The following is a 20,345-nucleotide window of genomic DNA, read 5'->3' as shown; positions in this document are numbered from 1 at the left end:
GAGGAGGAGGAGGAGGAGGAGGAGGAGGAGATAGAACTCAGGACCTTGTGCTTCCCAGGTAGACGCTTATGCCACTGAGCTACCTCCCCAGCCCCTGCCCTATACCTCCTTTAGTCACACTGTGCTGCTAATAATACCCAAACCTTATTAATGTTGGTACTAGTGTAGTAGTGTTCCAAATAGCACATATTACAATCAATTATCAGAAACACAATACCTGCTCTCAAGGATGATATAGTTTTTATAGTTTTAATGTTGAGATTAATAGATACTAAAATCAACTGGAAAGAAATTATTAGCCCAATCTTTTGGACCCAAATATCAATAAACATTGACAGTGAATGTTTCAGAAATCTGTATCATGATGGCCTAATATCAGGAGGACTTGATGATGGAGGGAGAACCTTAACTGTAAATCTAAATGCTTAGCATTGAAGGCTGAAGGAATGAAAGGGCTTTAGGAAAGATATGAAGGTGATTTGGAAAAAATAAGGAAGCAGAGAGAATAGAGAAAATTTTCAATCAGTAGGAATAAAGAAGGTATGTAGAGGAAGTAGTGAAATTAGAAATGAAATTCTCTTTGGTGCATGGTAGGATATAAACTTGGAAAGTCACATGGAGTCCAGCATTTACTCTTTCAGGGCAATAGGAACTAAGACTGTCATACAATTAGAATGCAATAGGATTTGCTGAATAATTTGAAGCATTTTACAAAGGTAAACAAAAGTAATGAAAGCAGTGTTTTGGGAGTTAACTATAATCTACAGAGTATATTGAGAGTATATAATCTACAGAGTATAATAGCATAGTTAGAGACGCTACTTGAAGAGCAGTTCTAATTTAGATACAAACCAATAGAAGATCTAATAATTACTATTTAAGGAAATTTCAAAATAAGTATTTAAAAAATATATTAACAGCACCTTACATGTCTCTTCTTTACCAGCCCTAATCCCAGTCTCACCTACCTAGATCTTTAACTGTAAAGAAAATTCCTAAATTCCTGGCCCTCTGCCTTTTTCCACCCTCTGCCTTTTGATGTGATTTTAATGAAGTCTGTTACTCCTTAAAGAATGGGTTGAAGGTTAAGCTCTTAGGCTCACTCACTCATCCAGTGATTTTTATTACTTTGTCTTCATAAACAACTCTCAGAGTTTGACAGTTTTGAGCATAAACTCAGAGACACACAGACTTCCCTAGATTCCTGGTTGTAAATTAATGATATGCAAGACTACAGGAACTCTTACACACAGAGTATTGCTCTGTTCAGGGGGATTCTGGAGGAACATTCATTTCAGATTCTTATTAGTACTCTCAGTATAGTTAAGATGCCTGAAATAACAATAGCATATTCTACATTTTCTCCTTTCTTCAGTTCAACCGTAATGGCACTGAAAGGAAACCACAGAAGAAAGTATATTCCAGCAGAGATATCAAGACTATACCAAGTTTTGTCATTACTCTGAGACATTCCCAGAGATCTCAAGAATACTTTGGGACCACCTGAAAAACAGTGCTCACTAAATTGCTTTTGCTATATTCCTAGTTCACCCATTTTTACTCTTATGCATCTAGTTGACCTTTTTTGGATAGTTCTGACATTTTTGGAAGATTAAGAGTTTGACCAATATATGAAATATTTATTTAATTTTCTGTTAACCACCTTATATTTACACTTTACTTTGTTTCTCTCTTAAGAAAAATAACTTGTATATTTGAGTGTGTGTCATTCCACTATGTCCTTATAGGCAGGACCCAGACTTACTTTTCTCTTTAGTTTCTGGGCTTAATACATGTTTGCCTGTAGTAGATCATATAAACATCAGTAGACTCTTCTGATTTCTTGGATGTTAGACATGGGGAAACCTCTGACTTTTGCATCCTAAGTTATTTTTTTATAATATGGAAATTGCCTCTTAAATACCAAGATCTTCTGCTTCCCCAACTAATCTCAGATACATATTAGACCTACTTTTGCCATCAGTTGGGATAGAGAATATGAAATTGCCACCTCTGCTTGTCAAACCGATGTGTCCACACAGTGCTGAGTAGCACCACTTACAGGAAGAATATTTGGAAAATGAAACAGGACTGTATGAATAGGAGACCTATCAGCATACACTGGAATGACAGGATTCTACCCACAAAATGGGGTTAAGACCTGCATACTGATGTTCCTTTTTACCCATTTGCGAATAACGGGTCTCACCCCATTAGTGGGTACATGTGTTAAACCAGTGGGAGCTGTTATGCATTCTCTGTAGGTCTGTGTGAAGGAGCTATAGACATACATAAATATGTACTCGTTGACAGATCTCTGCATTTATCTGCCTGTTAGTAGGAGCAGACAGGGCACTGTCTTTGACAGGCAAGAACTACAGGTTGATGTTATGCTCTTGCTGCTGTTGCTACTGCTGTTGCCATGTCTGTGGTTGCTGTAACTTTATCATTTAACTCCTGGAAAAGGGTAGGGGAAGCTTCTTACTTGTTCCCACTTAACCTGGGGCTCTAGTGCTGACCTCTGTCAAAAGTTGAGTCCTGGTGTTCCTGTGCCCAACACTCTGTCCAAAATATGCTTACCTATCATAATTTATAATCTCTATTTTTTCACTTGTGCTTCACAAGTCCTAATATCTTTTCTATCTCCAGACACTCTCTGTTATGCTGTTTTGGTGTTGCCCTTTAAATATATGTTGTGCTGTAGGCTGTACCCCTCGCTGTGTCTTAGCCTCTGCCCTACTTGAGACAAATTCTTTCCCAGTAGGAAAAACTATTATGCTTCAAGCTTCTAAGGAAAATAGTCACTAAACTAGATGCTTATTGTAGCAATTCTCATTCCTCTAAAGCTCTACATATCACTGACCTTCAGAACTCGCTCTATAATATTCCTTATGAGAAAAAGGACTCTTGTCCCAATTTAAGATCATTTTGGTGATAAACTGAATTTAAGATTACATTTAGCAAAGTAAGACATGCAAACAATCTTGTGTTTTAAATCGAGGCCCAATTGCCAGTTTAATTTGATAATGGAAATTAATTGTGCAATTCTTAATGTAACTACAATACAACCACAATTAAAAAATTGTTTAAATAGTCATTGTCTTTCTCTATCCTGCTTAAGAAGATGTAGACCATTTTTCCCGAAAATTCAATTTTTCCTAAGAGTGTGGAATTATTGCAAAAGAAGTAACAGAAATATTTTGTTTCTGGATTAAGTTGGCTTGATATCTGTTTAATAGAAGGCCAACTAAAAGACACCCACAAGTGAGCTCATTGTAATATTTCTGACTGTGTCTTTCTAAAACAAGTGAAAGAGCAGAAGCATTTTTTCTCAGGCTGAACTGGTGAAGAAACTAACAGAATAAGAGATGAAATGTTTTGAAAAGGCTTATTTCTCTCTTTCAAAAGGTATGATACAGCTGTTTCTCTAAGAAGGACCAGCCCTGGGCTCAAAGATGGAGTTTCCTTTTCCTGTTCTTTTTTTCAAGGTTGCTTTGTTGTTGCTGCTGCTTCTGCTGTTGCTGTTGTTAATATTAATATCCCTGGAATAAAAAAAAGCAGACTGATTTATCTGAACTCTAATGTGGTAGAAATTAATAATCAAACATATGGCCACATGAAATAAAAAGTGGAAAAAGAAACTAGGCAGTTAAAGGTTATTGACCAAGCAATGAATATGAAGTTATTTTAAAGAAGCATATGAGTTTATGGTTTGCTGTCAAAGTCTGCACTACCTTAAGAGTAACAACAGAAACACAGGAATGGGTGATTCATTAGAAATGAAGAATGTTTAACTTGTTGTGGCCAAGGTCTCTCTAGGACAGTGTTTCCTAAACATCCTTGATCCTTAGAATTATCAGGGTCACCTGTGAAATATGCACATTCCTAAGCCTAACCCAGACTTAAAAACTTCTGTGAAAGGGATTTGGCATTTGGATCTAAAGTCTAGTAGATTATTATGATTAAGGAAGTTTGGAAACTAAGTGCAAACAGAGATCTTTTTCAAAATACATAAGAGATATATGATGTGTAACTGTATTTTGTATGAAAATTATCCTTCTACACTGAGGACATAGCTCAGTGGCATGAAAAAAAAAAGACATCCTTCTGAAACAATTCTCTCTAGTCACTTCCTAGGAATTTTGAGGTATTTCAAGTGAAACAATATTCTTTTAGGCTAAAATTATTGTTGCTTTCTAAAATTATCTCATATGTCTCCTTATTTCTCCATTGTGGTGATTTTAAGACTTTATATTTCCTTCTCCATCACTTGTTATCCCAGTCTAATAAATGATAATCATAAAATAAAAGGCCCAGATAAGAAATTTGGATCTTAGGTTCTATGTCTGGCTGAAACACAGAGCTGTATGTCTATACTTGTATGTACCTTCATGACTTCAGTTTTTACATTTGAACAGTGATGAGGCTGCACACAATGCTATTTGTAAATCACAACAGATGCACATTTTTAGAAATATTAAATATTTCTCACGCTCTTGTTGACAGACCATAAGCATATATGATGAGTTTTTGCTTGATGGGACATACATCAAGGTTTATATATGCCCATAAGTACTCCTATTATTTATATATTTCCGTTTCTAAAATCAATTTGAGTCACAATTTAAGGTAACTCTTCAAGAAACTCACTTCTTGCATCATACAGTTAGAAGTGTCTTTCAGGCCAGTTATTGACATGAGTTTATAAATTGGTTATAAGAAAAAGCTTATCATATTGGATATTGATTTTTTAAGAGGAGGAGAATGTATGAATGAACAAGCAACCTTGTGCCTGTACTAGGTACTAACATTTTCATGTCCATAGAAGTATGAAAGATTATACTCCGCAGCTAAATACTGGGGAAGTTGTAGTAAAAATAATTTTTAGTACATAAAAATGCTCATGGCTGTGGGGTTGCTATAAAGCTGTTAGTAACCATTGTGCTAGGGGGATGCATGAATGGATAGATAGATAGATAGATAGATAGATAGATAGATAGATAGATAGATAGACAGACAGACAGACAGACAGACAGACAGACAGACAGACAGACAGAGAACTGCTTCAGAAATTCAAGGTAAAGGCAGAGAAGTATAATGGTGGAGTTTATATTTTTTAAACTCCCTTGTTAGCCCAGCATGACAGTGTAAATACACATGCGACTGTAGCCTATGCACTCATTCACACTTCAGGGAAGCCTGTGGTTTCCTTTTCTCCCTCCATTTTAGCAGTGGGCAGCCTATAACCTTTTGATCAAGCTGACTTTGTATATTGCATGACTGAACTCAGCTATACCAAACATCCTTGAGGAAGTTGACATTTGTGTACTCTGAAAGAAAAAAAGAAAAGGAAAGTGAATCCCAACTGCTTCCTCCTGCCCTTTTGATTAAAAGAAGGGTAAGTCAGCAGGAGAGGTGCTGCTTTTAACAAGCAGGGGTGTGCAGCAGCTGATTGGTATCTTTCTTTGAAAAAAAGTAGAAAAGATTGATGTTAAACAACACTAATCAGAGTTGATTACAGGGACTGAATGAATTCATTGATGGGAAAGAGTTATGGTTCCATAGACAACAAAAGAGATTAGATAATAGTCAGGGGAATAGTATTTGGAATAATTCTGCTCATCTCTGACAAGCAGGAATCAGTGCCCCTCGCTTCTTAGCCATCCCTAGAAATAGACATGTGTGTACACTGAGTCCATTTCTCTGCTGGTGACATTATCCTCACTGAACTCTTCCTGGTGGACTTTTTTTTCTCTTCATTCAGGCGTTTGGCTTCCCTAATCATCTGAACTTGTGTTTCCATCATACTCTCAGTGACCCTGAATACTCACCTCTTCCCATTCTCAGTCATTCTGTGCTCTGTCTGGAACCACCTGAAGTTTTTGACTGGTCCATATATGAATTTTTTTTCCTGCTATTATCTCTATCTCTCTTTTACCTCTTTTTATCCTCATTAATCTTTCTTGGTCAATTTCCTCAAGTTTTAACTAAAGCACCATATCCTCAAACTCATTATTGAGCCTTTTCATTAAAAGTCAGGTTCCTACATCTTAGTGCTCCCACAGTTACACATGCTTAAAGCCATTATGACAGCTTATCACCTTTAAGTATAGTTAGTTGGTTATTTACTTTCCCTTCTCCCAACTAGATTGAAATATTTGAGGGCAGAGGCTTTTATCTCTATTTATCTAGTGCTAACAAAGTACACAGAACATGATGAATGCTTAATATGAATGAATGAATAAATGAATGAATGAATGAATGAATGAATGAATGTTCCTTACATACCTACAATATTTTTTAAAAATCATGGCCTGAAATAAAGTAACAGAACCTAGAGGAAGAAAGTCTTCCACAGAATGGATACCTCACTGTTACCTATTTGCTGAAACACTTGTAAGATGAAGTAAATAAATCAAATTTTGAAGCTTTCTTTTATGTGCCTTTTAGGTTGTTCCAGATAGCACTCTTACTATAAAATGAGGAGGTCTTCAGGGAAGTAGCTTATTGGATTAGTGCTATGGTTTTTGAACAGTGAATGAATGTGTGCTTTATTTAATAAAAATTGGTTTGCTGCTATGTTGTTATTAGTATTATTTTGGTGTCATATTCTGTCTCACATTAATCCTAAAAATACTGAATATATCACTTCAGTCTTTAAAATCTTGATCAATACTAATGAAGATATTATACTCATTATTTTAAATATTTTCATGCATGGTTACACCAATGGCTGAAAACTTAATGGAATACAGGAACAATTTCATTATTACAATGCAGTTTTCATTTTGCTTTTTATGAAATTGCTCTTACTTAGTTCTTAAGTGTTTTGTATTATCTCTCCCACTGTTCTTAAAATGTAGGAAAGATAGATAGATAGATAGATAGATAGATAGATAGATAGATAGATGATAGATAGATAGATAGATAGATAGATAGATAGATAGTCCTTTCTCCCAACTAGATTGAAATATTTGAGGGCAGAGACTATCTTTTATCCCTATGTATCTAGTGCTAACAAAATACACAGAAAATATATATATATATGTATTTCTTTTTTCTCTTCATCGCTTCACGTAAAAGTTAATCTAAGTTTTGTAAACTTTTCTGTCTTGTATTCTTTGGTGCAATTTTAATGTGTTTCTCAATGTTCAGAGTGTTTCTCAATTTTTAGTGTGTTTCCCAATTTTGCATTCTCCAGTATTTCTTAAAGATACTTCTGTATTAATCTTTTTTCCACTTATATAGCATTCTGTTATGTAACTACGTCCTGGCTTGTTCTACTAGTCCTTACTGTTAGACAATTCTTATTATTTCAAACAATACTTTTGAGCAAATAGTTTCACAAATATGCAGACTCATCCTTAGGATTAATTCTCAGGGGCCTGGGGAGATGGCTCAGTGGAATAAGCGCTTCACAGGCAAGCTCAAGGGCCTGAGTTCAATTCCTGGTTCCGCACAAAAAAAAAAAAAAAAAAAAAAAAAAAAAAAGGATTAATTCTCAGAAGTAAAACTACTCATCAGAGAGTTACACACTTTTTAAATTTAGAGAAATTGATTTTAACAGGGATTGGATTACTTAGAAGTACCATAAAGTAATATATGAAAGTACCATTTTACCCTAGCCTAAGCAAGAGTATTTTCTTTAGAGTTCAAATTTTTTACAATTGTGTAAGTAAAAAGTAGCATCTTGGTACAGTTTTAATATGCATTTTTATTGGTGATGTCAAGCATCTTTCATATGTTTAATAGTATTATTTTCTTTATCTGTTTATCTCTTTTGACTTTTATTTCTATAGGGTTGTGGGTATTTTTCTATTAATTTCTTCTGACTTATTTAATAAGATGACTGTCACTTTATCTATATGATTTAAAATTGTTCTCATTTTGTATTTTTAATTACTTTGTATATTATAGAATGTTTTGCCATATAGAAGTTTCTTTTTCATACAGTTTGATTTACCAATCTACTATATGGATTCCAGTCATAGATAAACTTCTAGTCCTTTCCAACGACAAGACATGAAAAAACTCACCAATGTTTTTCTTTTAGCAATTTTATAGTTTCAATTTTATATTGCAAAAAATGATCCACTGTGTGATATTTTTCATCCAAAAGATATTTTCAGGTTTAAAGTTGGTGTGAGGGGAAGAAACCATACTGTTAGAGCTTGGTGAGCTGTGACTGACCTAAAATTTGCAAAGTGCGTTAAATCTCTTTCCTCTCTGTTTTCCATAATTACAATGGAAGAAAATGATCTTGATTTAAAACTTAAAATTAACAAGCATATTCAGCCTACTAAGGTGTTCATCTTTTTTTCTATGTTACTCTTTGATAATTCCTTTTCTTATTTATTTCTTTGAGACCATGTGCTAATAGAGAAGCCATAAGCTAATGATATTACAGTATCTGTTGACTCACAAGTTACTACCAAAGCAATTCAACACTAAAAACTCTATGGCAGTACCATACAAACTGGTAAGAGATAGAATATAGTCCTTTAAGCCAGAAGCCCTGAATTCATCTGCTTTACTGTAGAGCATCTCTCTCTTTCATGATTTTCATTTGTACAAAATGGAGAGCATGGCATTCTTATTTTGGTAACAGTAATAAAAATAAATACTTTTTTAAAAAAATACTTTGAATACTATAAAAATTTAGTTTATCAAGTAACTAGCTGATGATATTTTCAAGTTACATAGTGAAGAATTTTGGGAGAGAGCTCTATGCAGAAAGCTTTTCTTCCACATCTTAGTTAATACTTGCTTCCCCTTCTCTATATTTTGCTTTCATCTTCAAAAGCAGTGCTTCAACAAGTAAAGTATCTGTTTAGATGTTAGAGGTACACAGGAAACACAACAAACTTACAGAGAAAAATCATTGTTTTCAGAGAACTAATATTTGGGAGGGAGATGCTGACAAAACAAATGCAAACAGATTACAGAGTATATGCATAGTTGATGCATGCAAAAGGTACAAAAAAGAGATAGGAGAAAAGAAAGTATAGGGAAAGGATATCTCTGTGATGACTAGAACCAGAGAATCCTAAACATGTAGCAGTGAACCTTAAACAAAGTAAGAAGATCTCAGTATTTTAGCTTCACTAAAATGACTTTCGGTGCCAGAGAGAGAGACGAGCATGGTGGCATGTGCCTATAATCCCAGCTCTTGGGAGGCTGTAAACAGGCAGATCACTACAAGTGTGATCTAGTAGTGAGACCCTGAACACCCTGTAAACCCTTCCCTAAAATAAAAAAAAAAGATTACTAAGGATTATACCATAGTATTCAGAGATTATGAAAGCTGGAGAGTTGTTGACTATACTTTTCAGACCTAGATTACTAACAGAATGATATCTTATGGTTGATACTCATATTCCCCTGTGATCTAATCTTAATTTACCTTCTCAATTTTTTATCACTACTCTCTTTCATAAACCAAATTATTGGCTTTGCCTAATTCATGCTAATGAATGAGCTAATTTTGGTTCATGCTGCTTATTCTGCCTCAAATGATTTATCCTCATCCCTTATACTTCAAAATCATAAGTATATAATTTAAAGTATCCTCCCTCTGGAGTCTCCTTCTTTTAGCAATTTTGTGAGACCATGATTTGTATTTTTTTATGTAGATATTTATCTAGCTATTTACCTATCTCTATTTAGCTATCAGTCATCTAAACATTCTTCCTTGAGATACTTGATATTTATTATGGAATGAATGAATAAATAAATGGATTAATTTTTTCTTTAAAAATAAGAAGCTATAAGGTAGAGAATATAGAAATGAGAATACAAAAAACAGTAAAATTAATGTAATTTGAATAGATGTACAATCTGTTTATGGCAAAATATTAAATATAATAATGTAATATAAATGCACCTGTATGAATTTTTCTGGAACCAAAGAGGTTGCCTAGTAGCTCCCCAGGCTGCCAGCATATGCAAGATAAACAGGAACAAGAACTTCTTTTGCAATTTATGAATAATATTTCTGAATTGATATGCCTAAGCTAGCTCATCTGGATGTAGGACTATACTGACCTCTTTAACTTAATACTGGTTGACATGCTGAGGTTGGAACTTGTTTCCTACTTGAGTTCTAAAGATAAGAATGAATGCATTTAATAAGGCTTTTGTGTCCTTGATTAGTGCATGTGGTATTTTGAAATATCCTTGCTTTCCCCAAGATCTGAATAGCAGATGATTTATTTTTCAGATTCCATTCTTTCTAAATATTTTCCACAAGTAAAAGAATGTCCTGAGAGAAGAAATTAAAGTATTTACTTAGGTAAAAGTCCTGGTACCTCAAGAAAAGGCAAGCCCCCAAGATGCAGCAGGCTGTTGGCATGAAGGACAGCGTGGAAGTGTGTAGTTTGGCCTGAGTCAGTAACATGACATTCTTATATCTGATGAGACCAGAGGGAAAAAATAGCTCTTCAGCCCGAGTCAGGTTTGGTTATGAGCAGAAGGTGAAATCAGTACTATTTAAGGTTTCGTTTTATTTATAGCCCTCACTAGTAAGTGTAAGGTTTCCAAGAAAGTAGAAGACATAGTTCCTGGCCAGAAGCTCTTCTATATAATGAATATGATGAAGCTAATGCAAGTTCTTTCAATACATGTGACTGAAACTGGTAACCCAACATATAGAGTATGAAGAACATTAACATGCCTAATTGGGATTCTCATTTTAAAGAAAGTTTCAATTATATATGATATCTGAGATAGGACCTTCAGATGAAGTATTGTGGTTGCATAAACATTTCATTAAACCTTGTGATCAGACAAAGATGAGGAAGGAAATCATGTCTAAAAATTGCTGGAGCAAAAATCAGAAATACCAAAGTGACTGAGGATAGGGAGGTAGAATCTAAAATTGCAGCCCACTCACAGACTGCTCTCAGTAAAGCTACCATAGATGCATCCTTCTCCTGAACTCCTGCTTTCTATCAAGTGCTCATTGCAATCTGTTAGGAATCTTTTTCTGTTACTTTATAATGTAATTGCTCTGTGATTAGATAATAAAAGTTAAGCCTATACATTTTCATAATCACCTTCTCCAGAACACATCCATTATGCAAAGGAGTGAAACCTGTATAGCAATAATGATAATGTTTTATTTTAGGTATATTAAGTGCTTTCATCATATTATCTCATTTTTGTCTGCATAATAAACCTCTGGTAGGTGCTATGTGTTCTAGAGGTGAGGAAAATGGAGAATGGAGTGATATAAAAATATTCTAATATTTAATTTGCAATCCTTTACACTGTCTCTGTCTCTCTGTCTCTGTCTCTGTCTCTCTCTCTCTCTCTCTCTCTCACACACACACACACACACACACACACACACACACGCACATACCAGAGTAATAGAAAAAACAGAAAGCACTGGATATGGTTTAGACTTCTAAATATAAATTCATTTTCTAATCTGGAAAATTATTTGAATGAAGCTTTGGCATCAGTCTGCTAGAAATTTGCATCTTCATACCTTTTAACAGACCTGTGACATTGGGCAAGTTTTTTTACATGTGAAGCCTTATTAAATGGAAACAATATTAACAACAATAATATAGGTACTTTGGAAATAAATAAAAATATGAGTAAGCTACCCAATCCATAGAAAGAAATTAAGAGCTATAAAGTTTTCATTCTTTGTCTTTTCTTGACTAGCAACAACAACAGTGAAAATGAATTAGAATTTCTTGAAAGGAGAAAGTGTTACTTAAAAGATGGACAATAGCTTCTAGTGTTTTTCATGAAATAAGTTTATACCATTTTTCAAAAAAATGATCCTCAACAAAGAACAATTCTTAAGTTATTAACTACTATGTAATACCACCTTTCTTCCTTAGGCTGTGAAGAAAAGGTAAGTCTGTACGTTTCAAGGAAGCATCTCTGTGCTATCAGAAGAGAAAAACATTCCTGAGTCCTCCAGAAAGTATTTCAGTGAAAACATTATGATTGCGTGGAATCATGAGGCCACCTCTGCCTCCAACTCCTTGGCTTCCATAAGAGATGCCTTGTTCTATCCTGAAGTGGCTTTTTTTTTTGGTAAAGTCACTTTTACCTAATTTAATCTGGAAATATTTCTTTTTAAAATAACATATAAGTGCTCCAATATAGAGAAAAATAAAAAATTCTCTTATAACCTTGCAACTTAGCTATCTATGGCTTTATCTTTCAAATGTATGATTGAAAACTTAAGATAGAACAGCATAATATATATTAGAGTAAAATTATCTTTCTCATTAACCTCAAGTACCTTAAATATATCTTGTTTTCTATAGCCTCCCAGAAAAAATTTTTATATATGCTAATATGTATGTCAATTTTATTCCTATAGGAAGCATTATACCATGCAGAATGTCTTATAATCTTTTTAACACTTTGATAGTACTTTTGCATATGTTTATCATAGTTTACTTTAACCGGTCAACTCAATATTTAGTGTATATTATTCCTTAAATAATCAGAATAAATAGTCTTTTTAAACTGTTTACTAGATCTTAATCTAAGATAACTCAAACTTCTGTGTTTATTATATGGTCACAGGATAAAATCATTGTATGTGTAGGTATCTAGTGTGTGTGTGTGTGTGTGTGTGTGTGTGTGTGTGTGTAACACTCACTAGAGAAGATTGCCTTGAACCTTAATTTTACAGTATAAAATTTTCCCTGTATAAAATGTCAGTATGGCCATGGGCAAGTGGATAATATCTCTTTGTGATCCTACGTGAATTGTGCCCTCACACTGAAGTTGGACTACTTCTGTAGAGTTTTAGTGCAGTCACTGATTACAGTGTCTGAGATTTTACTACAATTTCCATTTGAGTTAAGACTGATTTTGTCTTCAAAATAAAAGCCTTTAAAAACAAGGAAAATAATTATTTTTCCCATGGCAGGAAATCTAAATCCTTTCATTTGATCCCATAACATGAAAAAGAAACATAGTTAAAAATCACTAAAAAGTTGATGTAAAAAGAAAATCTCGTTGAGTATTAAAGCTATGGAACTATATTCACACTACCTCCTAGTACCATGAAAAAGAGAGCTAGATGCAAAAGAAAAATTTATACCAAAGTTTATTCTAATTTTAACAAAAAAAAAAGTCATTGAAGTTTGGAGAAACCATTTTGCTAAAGATGTTTTTGGAAAATACTCACCAATATATTTCTAAAAGAAAAAATTTTGGTGGGTTTGCTATGATTGATCCATGTAAAATATGGAGATTGTACAAGTCTAATACAGAAAAGTAAATGTACAAACAAGCCATATTCTAAACTTGAAAGTGTGGCTGCTTTTAATGGTGCAGTGTATCAGGTCAGAAAAAAGTGCCCTCGGCAGATGCAAAATTTTCCAAGTAAAAAAACCTTCATTTAAATTTAAAATACATTAAGTTACACATGATTTCTAAGAAGTAATTGGTTGTTCTAGGTATAACCATTTTTTTCTATTATAATCATATATCAAGTAACTGATTTACCTTACATATTTCCCAGCAGGAGTTTTCTGTGGAAAAGCAGGAAAAGAGAAGTGGAAGAAGAAGGAATCCCTTCATTTCCTGTAATAAGCCCACCAAGTATCACTACTTCTGGTGGGAGTCTGGAAAAAAACTGTCAGAGGACACGTCTGAACTTTGGTGAGAAACAGATTTCATGGGCACCTTGACCCTCAGTTGTTAATATATATGGAGAAAATGATTTAGGAGACTTTGCTCATGTTTATTTCTACCTATGATCCCTCACTTTGTTTTATATTGAATTTGTAGTTAGGTGAAATTTATATTTGAATCATATTTTGTTTGTTAGAACTGGTTTTTTGAAACTATTGTATAATGGGTATTCTTTTTACTTTTTTAAAAATTTATTTATATTCTTATTTTTATTAGTACATATTTTAAGTCTGTAATTATTATGTTCATTGTAGGGAATTACTACATATATAAAGAACATTTTGGCTTCTTTCCCCTTCCTTTCATCTATATCCTCCTTTTATTTTGCTAGCATCAGATTCATTTATTAATTTGGTAAGACCTTTTAAACTTAATTATCATCTACGCAGATTAACAAATAGACTAATAGGCCAAAAACTATATAAACTATGTAAAAAAAAAAATTGTAGTAAGTCAAGGTATACTTTTAGAGACCTTGTCTGTGCTGGTTGCACTGATTAAGGTTGCCCATGTTCCAGTATGTATTCAGAAGACTTGTTCTCATAGCCTTTGTCAGTTCTGCTTGAGTTTCAGAGATGAGATACCACATGCTATCCTGTCAGCATTACAGAAGTGATTTTTCTTTCATTTCCTTCTACTCACTCTGCATTTTCTGTTTGCCTGCCTGTCTGTCTGTCTGTGTCTGTCTGTCTGTCTGTCTCTCTCTCTCCCTGTCTCTGTCTCTCTGTCTCTCTGTCTCTCTGTCTCTCTCTGTCTCTCTGTCTCTCTCTCTCTCTCTCTCTCTCTCTCTCTCTCTCTCTCTCTCTCTCTCTCTCTCTCTCTCTCATGAAAATTCATTTTTCTGTGACATTTAAAGACTGTCTGAGGGGTGTATGGAGCTGTGGCTGACTGTGTATATCAATAGTTTCATAGAATCTGGCCCTCTGTCAATATTTGGGGACCTAGATAACAACTTAAATGCAGAGTCTGCCAGCTATCTTGCTCTTAGTGCCTTTGTAGCAGGTTCTAGTGAGTATATATTAGCATGCCAGATCTTTTCACGACTGTGAACACTTTCTAACTAGTGCATAGGCATCTTACATGTGCTTTCTGCACCCTCCTGTTTGTCTACCTTATTTAAATGTTATCATTTTTCACACTATATACAAAAATGACAATTTTTTTCTGTATTTAGGACAGGGTCTGTGGGGTCTCACCACTAGATCAGACTCGTAGTGATTCTCCTGTTTTCAGCCTCCCAAGTGCTGGGATTACAGGTGCATGCCACCACGCCCAGTCTCAATTGCCCTCTCAATGTGCCCCCCTGGTAGGGCCAGCTAAGCAAGCTGGGAGCCACTGAACTATCAGGCCAGCCCCATGAATGAGAATTTTTAAAAGTATTCTTATAGAAATTGAACAAATGGCATTGTGCAATGTGGATATAGTGAGTTTTGTCGACATCAGGTGATAGTATATTGGCACTTCATTTTAAATATTATATTCTAGGTGATTTTTGCTTGCTTTTTTTAATGTTGTAACAATATTTGAGCCTAACTTGTTGTTGCTGTTTTATGCTAGAAATATACATTTATGAAGCCACTAGGACTTTCTAGATGAAATGTCTTTAGCTTCTGTTTGAGCCTAGTGCAATTGATAATTAGGTCCACATAGAAGAAATATAAAGAAGTTGGATAGTTAAGGTTGTCCCTGAAATAAAAACTACTATTTTCAAACATTTCTCAGTGATCATCTTTGTTATATAAGGGAAATGGGTCATGTGTAAATGGAATCATTACAACAGTATTATATCCCAAGATAATAGCACGTTGGCTTTTCATGGTCTGTCAGGAAGATCCACAGCAGTACATGTTAGTTACGAAGTACTGTTTTTTTTCTCAACCCATGTGCAACTTGGTCTTATTTGGGGATATGAACATATCAAGAATATGAATTTTAAAGACAGGAATGGGAAAATGAGAGCTTAACATGTACCAGTCTTATCTTGGAGATTTGTATCTAATGTAGAGCAAATGTGAAAAATCTTGCCAAATTTTAGGTCCTACTCAGAACAAATAATCCCTGTGTTCACATAGCCAGGAGAATATACTTGTACTCTTAGTACTCCTAGTGCAATCATGAAATGGTTCCCTCCTTGGTCCTGCTGGACCAGCAATTTCTCTTAAGTACAATGGAGTTTAATCTTTCTCAATTTTGGTTTTTAACTCAGTTCAATAACATTTGAGTAGTTGACCTCCATATGGGCTTCTGAAATCTGCTACATATTGTAGAATATTTTAAGGTGGTTTTTGTTGGGACTGAGGGAAGAAATTTCTAATAAGCATTAATGCAATTTCAATACGACAACTGAAGACTAACTCAGGAACTCTAGAGCCTTGTTTTACTCAGAAAGAAATTTACATATTTATAGCCTTGTTATTATGAGTCTTATAGGGCTTAAGGTTCATTTAACCAGCTACAAATGCTGTTTCCTGATAAGAACAATTAGTCATTATCATTGGTAGCATGAAGTCTTTTTGAAAGTATTGTGATGAATCAGGCAGCATGTATGGACAGAGGAGTCAAAAGCACCCATGTACCAGAAAACATTTGGTAATATAAAGGAAAACCCCAAACTTAAACAAGGAATAATAGGTATAAAGATCAATGAAAGCGGAGGTATACATGGATTTATAACAAAGTTTGTATCAAGGAATTTATTATTTTTCTAATTCATGTATAATAGAAGAAATTAACACAGATTTTAATGAATAAAAATACATGGTCTACTGTTTCTATCTATACTTGAATCTGTTGCTGTGGTTTCAGATAGGAAAGTGAAAAACCACACAGTATGCAAAAGCACAAGTTTGCTTATGTCATCATACCTTCAACTCAAGCTACAATAGCAAGGTTCTTCGGTGTCTTCCTTCAGTACCTTAGGAACTGGTCTCTATTTTTGTTAACAAGACTCATGTTGTGCTAAGCATTTATCCTCTTGCTCTGGATTCAGAACTTAATGGGTACATATTATATCTCTCCTTCATTTTACACAGAGGAATACTAGCTCCTAATCTTTTCTGAAGCAAAGGAAGAAACAGGTATGAGATGAGATCATAAAATTAGCCTGCAGAATTTATATTTAATAATAGAAGAATTGGTGTTCCTCTTAGATATACTTTGGAACTATACTTGAATCTGATATATTGAATTTACCTATTTCTTTTCATTAATACCATAATGACAACTTTTCTAAAATGATCAAAATTTGTGTTTGCTTCCTAGAAATCCTAGTAGCTTTAATTATTTCTTCACTAGTATATATTTTGCCTCTTACTCACAAAGTAAAACGAAGAATATGGGAACAATAGGACATAAGTTCTGAGGGTTTCCGTGTGGTTTGACCTCAGCAAGGAAGGCACATGTCACTCTTCTGCCTTGTTTACCTTGTTGGAAAAGAAATAGCTGCCTGACTGCATAAGTAGTACTCAGCAGAACTCTTGGAAGGTGCTTTGAAAGATCTACTTTAACAGAAAGCAAAATCTGCTGATATTACAGAGACAGTCTTTGTTGATGCCACTACAATGCCATAGTGATAGGCATACTTGAATAGAGGTGCACTATTTCACCCTAAAAGGCAATGGAGGGAAGTGGACCACCTAATATCATTATTTTTGTGTTTCTAGTCATGAGCATACCTTTATTCAAAAATCTGCCCCCATATTTAGTGCATTAACTTCTTTATTTAATTTATTGCGATTTCTACCCCTATGCTATGAGAAGTCCACGTGCCAACCTTCAATTCAGAAGAAGTCCAAGCAGGGAATTATTTTAGGAATTCACTTCAAAAGATCTACTTTATAACAGAATTTTTGTTGCATATACTGCAAAATTGGGGCATTTCCCTTTGTCCTTTGGAAGGCATGGGTTTTGGAAATAGCTTTATATGTACCTATAATAAAAGTTCTCTTTCTCCAACAATTAAATAGCATGTGATTTTCAGTTTCTACTGATGTAACACTGGCCTGGAAGATACCTACTTAACCATCAGCTATGAACCCAGTGATTTGAAGTAATGAATACTAAGTCACATAATGGATCCCTAGAAATTATAAGCTGAGAAAAAAATATTCTGGGCATGTACAACACTAAATAAACCTGCTGGGCATGGTGGTTCATGCCTGTGATCCCAGAGCTCCGGGAGGTTGAAGCAGGAGAACTGCGAATTCAATTCCAACATGGGTGACTTCACGACTTAAAGAGACTTTTTCTCAAAATTTTAAAAAGGGGGTTGAGGGAGGAGTGTATTAGAATATAGATCAGTGTAAAGTCTCTAGGTTGAATATCCAGTATCCCAAAGCAAAGAAAAAAAGTCAACCTGACAGAAAATAATATAGAAGAAATACTGGATAATATATCACAATACATAACACATTGTACTAAATAGTAAAATTTCTTAGTTAACAAATTTAATATATAATCTACTTATTAATATTATTCCATTTATATTAAATATAATTTTAAAATAACAACATAGAAATTAAGGCTCTTGTGTAAATGCTGTATTGTAACTGAATGCCCCCAGAAGGTTGCTAACGTGCACTTCCACACTTACTTTTATTGTATCTTCTTTGACAAAAGGAAGCTTACTATTTGGAAAATTGTACCTCAGTACAGCTATATCACTACTTCTGCATTTCAAGTAAAACCATGGATGTTTATCTCCTATTCTCTCAAATATCCAGGGAGAGTCCTGTTAAAGCTGATTTGGAAAACTTTTTTGATACCAACACATGATGTTTTCATCTTTTTTGGCTAAATAAGAGCTCTTCTAGACTAAAGCAAAACTAAGGCTCTGATCTAACTTCATTATCTAGCCGTAATATAATGTTGCCTTAAAAGATAACGACTTCCCTTCCTTTGTGCAAAGCACTTCAGATTGCTCACAAAATGACGAGTAGGGTATCAGAATAAATTTGGAGAAGTATACACACCATGTGCCACTGGAATAAGCCCTAGATTCCAGTATGATTATCTTGATACATGTTTTCCAAGTTTAACAAACCCAAAGCATTTTAAGTTATTAGTAGAGGCCTTTAAAAATTATAAAACAAAATCAAGGGGCTACCCTACACTGGCGGGACCTACTACTGGTTCCAACCCAGGCACAGCATGGATGAGACCCTCTTCCACCCCCTTGGAACGCCCCCCACCACTCTGCAGCACTTCCCCCACCCCGCCCACCGAGTAGGAATTTCTGCCACATTCTAGGAACCCACAGACACAGTCCTAGCCCAGGCCCGATGAGTGTGTGGGAGAGCTTCCCACTGCCTTGCACCAGCAGGACCTACTACTGCTCCCAGCCCAGGAAAATCGTGGGTGAGAACCTCTTCTACCCACTTGGGACGCCCCCCATCAGTCCATAGTACACCCACACAACCCGCACACAGGATAGGAATTTCTGCCTCATTCCGGGAACCCCAAGATCCAGGCCTAGCCCAGGCCCAGTTAGTGTGTGGGAGAGCTGCCTCTCCCCCATACTCCACCTTGTCTCCTCCAGACTCAGCCCAGGCCTCCATACAAGCCTGGGGTGAAACCCTGCAGCTGCAATCCCTGCAGAGAGTGTAGAGGATAGAACCACTCAGCTAGTCCAGGAGCAGAAAATCTTGCCAGAAGGGCACAACACGTTCACCCCCAAGAGCAGCAGCAGGAAGGAGCTGAGCACAGCAGCCAGACCCAAGCCAGGCACAGCTGGATAAATCCAAACATTGAAGATCTGTAACTGAACTTCAGTATGTGCTAAGGTTATAACTGCAACAAAGATCTACAACAAAGGTCAAAAGACTGTGCTACACAAAATGACAAGAAGGAACAAATTGCAACCTCAGAACCCAAGCCCACCCATAACAAGTGCAGAGGACACCAACACAGAACAAATTGGGAATCACACAGCTGAAATCAATGAATCAACAACTTATGAAATAAAGAAACAGCTACAGAAAGGTAGAGAGGAACTCAGATTGGAAATAGAAAAAGAAATCCCTGAAAAAATAACATCTGCAGTAAAGAATCAAATGCAGAAACATATGGAGGAAACCCAGTGCCCACCCAGAACAAGTGCAGAGGACACTAGCTTGGCTCAACTGCATGAATTAATAGCGTCAATAGTAAATAAGGAACAGCAGAAAGTTATACAGGAACTCAGAGCACAATTCTTTTCTGAAATAAAAAAAGAATTCTCAGAACTCATAGAATCTGAAGTAAAGAAGCAACTACAAAAACATGAGGAAACCCAATCTGAAAAAAACACTGCATTGAAATAATTTATAACTGCTTCTAAAAGACATTGATAAAAAAATAGAGATTAGAAAAATGATGGATTCCTTGAATGAGCAATACAGGAAAGAAATAGATAGCATGAAGCAGAGTCAAAGAGATAGAGAGGAAATTAAAATCTCAATCACAAGCTTAAAAAAACATATAAGTGAAAATGAAGACAGAGTTGCAGATCTTGAAGATGCTGGTGCAGCTAGTGAAAAGGTAAGAAAGGATCTCTGAAAAACAATGAGGATGCAGGAAAGAATAATCCATCACTTGCAAGATGATGCAAAGATGAACAATGTGAGACTAATAGGCATCAATGAGAAAGAAGGAGTCAATACAAATGAGATTAAAAACTATGGGCAGAAGTAATA

The 20,345-nt window shown here is 35.1% G+C and overlaps 1 protein-coding gene across 13 annotated transcripts in view; it reads left to right on the top strand.

The window, feature by feature from the left end:
• The window catches only part of Zbtb20 (zinc finger and BTB domain containing 20), a 1,008,106-nt gene that overhangs the window by 687,828 nt on the left and 299,933 nt on the right, over positions 1-20,345 (top strand). For 10 of the 13 annotated variants that reach the window (XM_023717586.1, XM_023717591.1, XM_023717585.1 and 7 more), the window contains one exon: positions 13,502-13,641. The exons of 1 other annotated variant lie outside the window; for it this stretch is intronic. The gene's annotated coding sequence lies outside the window, so the exon portion shown is untranslated. The remainder of the gene's footprint in view (positions 1-13,501; positions 13,642-20,345) is intronic. 2 more of the 13 variants (XM_023717594.1, XM_023717595.1) reach the window with 1 other exon arrangement.

Source organism: Octodon degus, unplaced genomic scaffold (assembly GCF_000260255.1).
Source record: "Octodon degus isolate 3935 unplaced genomic scaffold, OctDeg1.0 scaffold00053, whole genome shotgun sequence".
NCBI classification, from domain to species: Eukaryota; Metazoa; Chordata; class Mammalia; order Rodentia; family Octodontidae; genus Octodon; species Octodon degus.
The sequence above is the reverse complement of the archived record's forward strand: the minus strand, read 5'-3'. Positions and strand labels throughout refer to the sequence as shown.